General features: G+C 38.7%; 1 long non-coding RNA gene across 11 annotated transcripts; it reads right to left on the minus strand.

Annotated features, from left to right (window-relative positions):
• Positions 1–879: 879 nt before the first annotated feature.
• LOC134451477 (uncharacterized) lies at positions 880–6,284 on the minus strand. 11 transcript variants are annotated; one of them, XR_010035253.1, is made up of 5 exons: positions 5,755–6,284; positions 4,997–5,056; positions 3,932–4,427; positions 3,178–3,263; positions 880–2,483 (listed from the first exon to the last, which is right to left on the minus strand). It is a non-coding gene; the product is annotated as an uncharacterized LOC134451477 (long non-coding RNA). The 11 variants fall into 11 exon arrangements; XR_010035250.1 differs by having other exon boundaries at positions 3,932–4,432; XR_010035252.1 differs by having other exon boundaries at positions 3,932–4,435.
• Between the last annotated feature and the right edge of the window lie 80 nt (positions 6,285–6,364).

The following is a 6,364-nucleotide window of genomic DNA, read 5'->3' on the forward strand; positions in this document are numbered from 1 at the left end:
TTACACAAATTGAAAATGATGAAACAAACTGAAAATGATGAAACCCCTGTTGGATTAAGGATAAAATGTGGTGTATAAGGTGGTGCTACAGAACCAGTGAGTGTGTAAATTGCAATTAGATTACACAGCATAATTCAGGAAACTATTGTATGTCACATGCATGGCTTAAATCTTGGGTTCAAATAATACAATTCTTTAGAATACGGGCCATGCCTGGAAGAGTTGTTGTATGGACATGTCAGAATGTCCTGGCAGCATATAATCAACATTCTACCAGCCTATAAAGTATCTGGAAATGGTGATAGAATCCTAGTGGTCTTGTAGTCTTGAAATATGTGTATCACTGGTGTACACAGGGGCACAACTACTCATTTCTGGGGGGGTATGCAAGAACTATTAGGTCCCCCCGCCCCCCCGCACCAAAAAAAACCCCATTATTTGGCGCCCTCCAATGCCCTCCCTTTGGTGCCCCCCTCTCTCTGGCGCCATTTCATGTGGCTGTATTTTTCTTATCATAAAAGGGATGCAACAGAGTGCAATTAGATTTCAGAAATGTTTTAGGTAACATTATTTTATGTCACATGCATAGTTTTAATCCGAGACCCAAGTAATATGTAATTCCATGAACTACATGCCATGATTGGATTACAGTTGTTGTAAGCACACATCAGCATGTCATAGCTTACCACATTTTATGGGCCTAGAAGGTAGCTAGAAATGGTGAATGTAGTCTTTAAACATCATACGGAATGTACAAGACTGCATGATATCATTTCACTTTGCTCCTGCATTTCTATTGAGTATTCAACACCAACACATACTAAACCAGGTCATAATGCAGCCCAAAAAGACTCATTGTCCATACTGTATTGAATCAACTAACTCAGTGTCTGGACTTTATCAATATGCTGCACTGAAGACTCCTCAAGTCAGTGTTAGCCTAACTTGGCCTTATAACCATGACCAAAATGCAGTGATCATACTTTAAAAGACAATGACAGTAATGACTAAGGGCATCATCAATGCTAAGATGTTTTATTTATTGCATTAAACATGAAATCACCAGTAAAACAAGGTGATCAGTCGTGGTCTAATGCTTGAGGAAATGAGTTTAAGATCAGAGGGTTGCATGTTTGAATCCCAGCTTTACCTCGCCCGACATCCTCAGCTGAAGTGCCCTTGTGCAACGCACCTAAACCCACACATCTCCAGGGACTGTGACCAAAATCCTGTAAATAACTAAGACGTGCAATGTAATGATCAAAATAGTTTATTAAAAATCATTAAAAAATCATCAATATTCACAAGGTATAAAACAGCAAACAAATCAGAACACTTAGGACCAAGTCTTAACAGAAAGGTGGGAAATGTGTCAGCTTTTGTGTAAATTAAAACTCCTAATTCAATCATAACAAAGAGACAAGAACAGAACATAAAAGAAGTTTAAGTTAATGGTGAAAAGGCATTAGACATTTCCATGAATATCACTGCAACCAGTTGGAATGTCATGATGCATGCATCCCATTTTGTATCTGTTCTTCTTTGAAGATTCTGTTGCTTTTATCAAGGTATATATCCAGTGACACTTTCTGAGCAGCTTCATGCAGATATTATCGCTTTTAGTGTGTCATTACAACAACCACCACGAAAGAGGGTCTAGGTTTGAGTCGCAGCTGAGAAACGCTACATTCTGTTACTACAGATGAAATGTTAAAAGGTACGCTGTGTAATATTTTTAAGCAGTTTCTTTCCAGAATTCATTCAGGCCATTCACAAATGTAACCTTTTTCAGAATACTTACCACCATCAAATTCTGAGTATTCATTATGACTGGGAAAATTACACTTTTCATGAAAACATGAAAGGAGTCCATTGTCCACCATCTTGAATTTAGTTGCATAATGTACTGTATTTTGGTCATACTAGTAAATATTGGTACATACTAGTAAATACTTGGTAAAATTCTTGAAAATTCAAAAGTCAAAATGGACAATAGGTAGTACAGTTGCAATGAGCAGCATAGGTGCAATACCTGCTCTGATCACCATCCTACACAGTGGACCTTTAACAGTATAATGTGGTCATTTAGTTCTAGGACCAGTGGTTCTGAGTGGTTCTTCATAGTGTTCAAAGGCAGTACTGAAGAAGTTGGATTGGCTGCTTGGATTATTTGAGCTTGTGTAACGGAGGCCAACTAGCAGAGTGTGGCATGGAAGGATAGTAAACCTCCCTCCCGAAGCCTCATACCAGCAGCGCTGAGCTAAGGGACTGGTCATTTAGCTCAGCGGTATCGTGCTGTGCCTCCCATACCCGAACCGATGCGTTGACTAGGTGGTGGCAAGTTCAAGATCTAAAGGGGACAGACTGTGTGGAAACACCTCAGTTACACTTGGCTCTAAGAACACAGTTCAGGTAACAGGCTGAGCTGTCAAGTTGATGACTATGACTGGGGTCTTCATTGGGATGTGTTCTTCTGGAGACACCTGCAAAACAAAATAAATATACATGCATGGGCATGAGTAAATATATGACGGTGCATATGGCCATATAAAAAAAAACAACAACATTAACACCAACTACAAAACACAACACAGCAGAATCAGCAGTCCTCAGCAAGAGCATTCCATCATTAAACAGGAATGCTAAAATTATGATTACAAACTGTGAGAGATAGTAATACTATTAGTATCTACTATCAGTAATACTATTAGTATCAGCTCTAATTTAAGAGTGAACACCTTAGTTTCATCTCTTAATTTCAATCAGGCTCATCAAAACTTGTGTACGGCTTGTGGAGGGTACATGAGTCCAGATTCAGGCATTTGAAATTGCATCATGTTGAGGAGTTGAAGATATTTCCTCAGCACCTCAAACAGTGGTGGTCAAATGCTAACATACTGTGCACTGGCCCCTTATGAAACATACTAAGTTTCATGTAAAAGGGCGACCATGAAAATGTCACATAAGATGTAGTGTCAATACTTGGGCAAACATCATGTTAGTAGTGTTTTTTTCCAATTTAGACAGAAGGTTAGTTAAAAAGCATACAGTATGTTACCCCAGTGATTTGGCTGACATTCATGACATTGAATCGTCTAACCACAAAGAAATGAGTGGAATGCCCTGTAACGCCAACACACAATACATTCCAACAACATTCCCACAATTGCTGCCTACCTGAGACCTTAGACTTTGGTAGGCTCCAGGTCAAGCAATGTATGGGGCCACTCTTCCTCTCAATCACATTATTCCTCTGGTTGCACCTGAAAACAACACAGATAGAAGTGTACATCAGTTATTGTGATAGCACCAGTAGGTGTGGATGAAGAAAGGTGTAGATGAAGAAAGCAGCGCACCACTACATTAAATCTGCACATCAAAGACCTGCCCAAAATACCAAAACTACTTACTGTGAACTTGCTTTTTGATTATGAAACTAGGAGGCTAAAGAAAGACAGCAACATGCAGAAATGCATCTTTTTAAATGTGCCACTTTTCACAGAAACGCAACCAATCAGAGTTCAAAGACATTTTAACCAACAAATGTCCATGACTTTTCCATGAATTGGGCACAAGTTCCCATGACTAAACATAACATCTAAAAGTGTTTCTACCAGTTCAGCCACCCATTGAGGTCAAGCCTTTTGTTAATTGTAACTATTTGATTTGTAAGCTTAATCCTGCCATCTGGTGGACTAAATGTGCAGCTGCAAAGTCTACATCAGTCACAATCTCAAGCACTGGAGCCTAGCACATTTTTTGTCTGTATATGAAATGTGTTTAACTACATGTAAAAGTGTCACTGTGAAATTACAAAAACATGCATAATGACACATTGAATGATTATATAAATGGATATTATTCCTCCTTCATTGTTTTTGTTTGATCAATACAAATTTTCATTATTGGTCCAGGAGATATGAAATCTTACTTAAAAAGGACTGTCCGTGTATTAACGCACTGGGAGCACACACGATGGACCACATTCTACCTGTCTCTCCTCCACAGCATTCCCCATCAGAGCAGTCCTCCAGGACAAGCTTGTTACATTTTGCTGCTGAAACAGAAGAATGAACCATAGCAAGAATAGAAGGTGAATAGCCTACCACAACATATCCGTCACAAATAGACCAAGCACTACATCAGCGATTCCAGCGACGGAAGTAATTGACTTTGCATTGAGTCGCGCAACAAAAGTGATTCGGGCAACTAGAGGCAATTCGCGCGACTTGAGCGACAGTTTGTAGTTTTACTTATTATTCAAATAAGCTATGATGTGGTATTGCAACAGTCGCCACAGCCAATTGGAATGTTGGACTGCTTGCATTCTGCTTTTAACGGACATACTTCTATCACTCTTGCTGCACAGTCCAGCGATTCTCTGTCGCTTGATCTTGTCGCCACCGGTGTATTCGCCTGGTAATGCACTGTACTTCTGACAGAAACACAACCAATAGATATTAAATCTTACTTTGAACAGACTGCACATTAACCAATGCAATGGAAATACACATCACTGACTTAAGTCTACTAACCCCCTCAGCAATTGTATTAATGATATCAATACAAGTGATTTTCAAGATGAGACCATTTCCATACAAGGTTGCAGGGGGTAGATATTTTTAAGGGAAGACTATTTGCATAAACTCTAACCCCTCTTTTATCCAGCTCATCTACTATTCACCATCGTAAGGAAGAGGTATCATAGTGTCCTCTCAGCCAATATGATGATGCTCGTCTATGCTGTCATTGTCATTTTTACAGTATTAATGTGCCTCTTTGGTTTTGCTAGGCCCCTCCTAGTCTTCCCTCTCTTTCGTTCATAGGTTTTGTGAACATACAAAGGACATGCCTAAAAACTGCATTTACAATATTGATAATTATATCCCAATGTCACCAGATAGAATGAGATCTGATAAAGAGGGATTGAGATTTGTGTTGTACTTCAGTTAAAAAACACAGCATATGAATTAAATGAAACTACTACAGTACTTACCCATCAACAGTTTCACTCCACTGAATATTTTGGACCTCAGGGAAAACTGGAGACGTAAAACTGTAAAGTAAGATTTAGACCAAAAGAAATAGTAAGTTTCTTAAATGTGCAACAGAAAAACCACACACAACTTCAGTTAGATAATGCATACAAACAGCCATATGAAGACAATGTTGTCATATTCTGTGGAGAGGATGGAAAATATAACATGCATTAAATCAACGAGAAGATTGTGCTTAGAAGAGACAATTAGGTTGGTGTGACTTAATAGCTCCTCTTATTTCTGTTCAGATCTCCTTTTTCAGATATTTTCAACGGCACTTTGCACACAAAATACAGATTAATACTGATTAGTTAGTGATGCAAAATGAGCTAATGTCGAATTTGGAAAAGCCAGAGACCTTGGAAAGGGAGAACCATCATACAACACCTTTGGTAAAGCTAGGCTAACTTAGTTGCACCACACTGAACTTGCAGCTAATTTTGATGTTACATGCAAACCAGAGGTGGATGTGGCTGAGATGGCACGCATATAAACAATCACGTTAATAAATTATGGACTAAACAAACTGTTAACATCACAAATCACGCGAGCAATACAATACGGGTGTAAGCAGCTAGCTCGTAAAACCAAGTTAGCTTAACAAATGAAGTGGGAATTGTGTGATAAACAAATTGCATGATCATCCCGATGTGCCGCTGTGTCAAGCATTCAAATAGGGTAGATCATAAATATCTAATTTATCAGATTAACTTACCAATTGATGAATAAAGCTCAGCCAAACCACATCATACTGCAGGCAGTACAATCAAATCCACAATCCAATGCATGGAGGTCGCGATGAAATGACATCATCATAAACAGTGGGGGTACATCAGGGTTATTTACAATGAATATTTCAAAAACCTTACTGGTTGAATGGTTTTCAGCCACAAAAGTCTTCTGGACAAATACTACAAATGCTCTCGTATAGGATAAAACAGTTTCTGTTATTTTATTAATATCCTAGCAAAACAGACTTTTGTCTAGGAACTAAAATGTGACTAAAATAGCCCATAAGCTCAGTATTTTGTTGTGGGGATTTAATTATGAAGTTGCAATACGCGGTTATGTGGAGCAACATGAATAACGGCTTATTTTTCAGTAAATTAGGCTACAAAGATCTCAGGGGGGCTCCAGACAGCAGAGTGGCCACTGCGCATGTGTGACATAAAAGAGAATGCGTCCTTATATTGACGCAATTTTGAGTTTGGTTTGCGTGATAAATGAGACGCAATCCTTCGAGATCAGGCTCTCTTTTTTGCTAGGCTATTCAGAATACAACCATATGTGCCACATTAGTATAGATGTTTACAGTTAGTTGAAAT

This window comes from Engraulis encrasicolus, chromosome 6, assembly GCF_034702125.1.
Source record: "Engraulis encrasicolus isolate BLACKSEA-1 chromosome 6, IST_EnEncr_1.0, whole genome shotgun sequence".
Taxonomy (NCBI): Eukaryota; Metazoa; Chordata; class Actinopteri; order Clupeiformes; family Engraulidae; genus Engraulis; species Engraulis encrasicolus.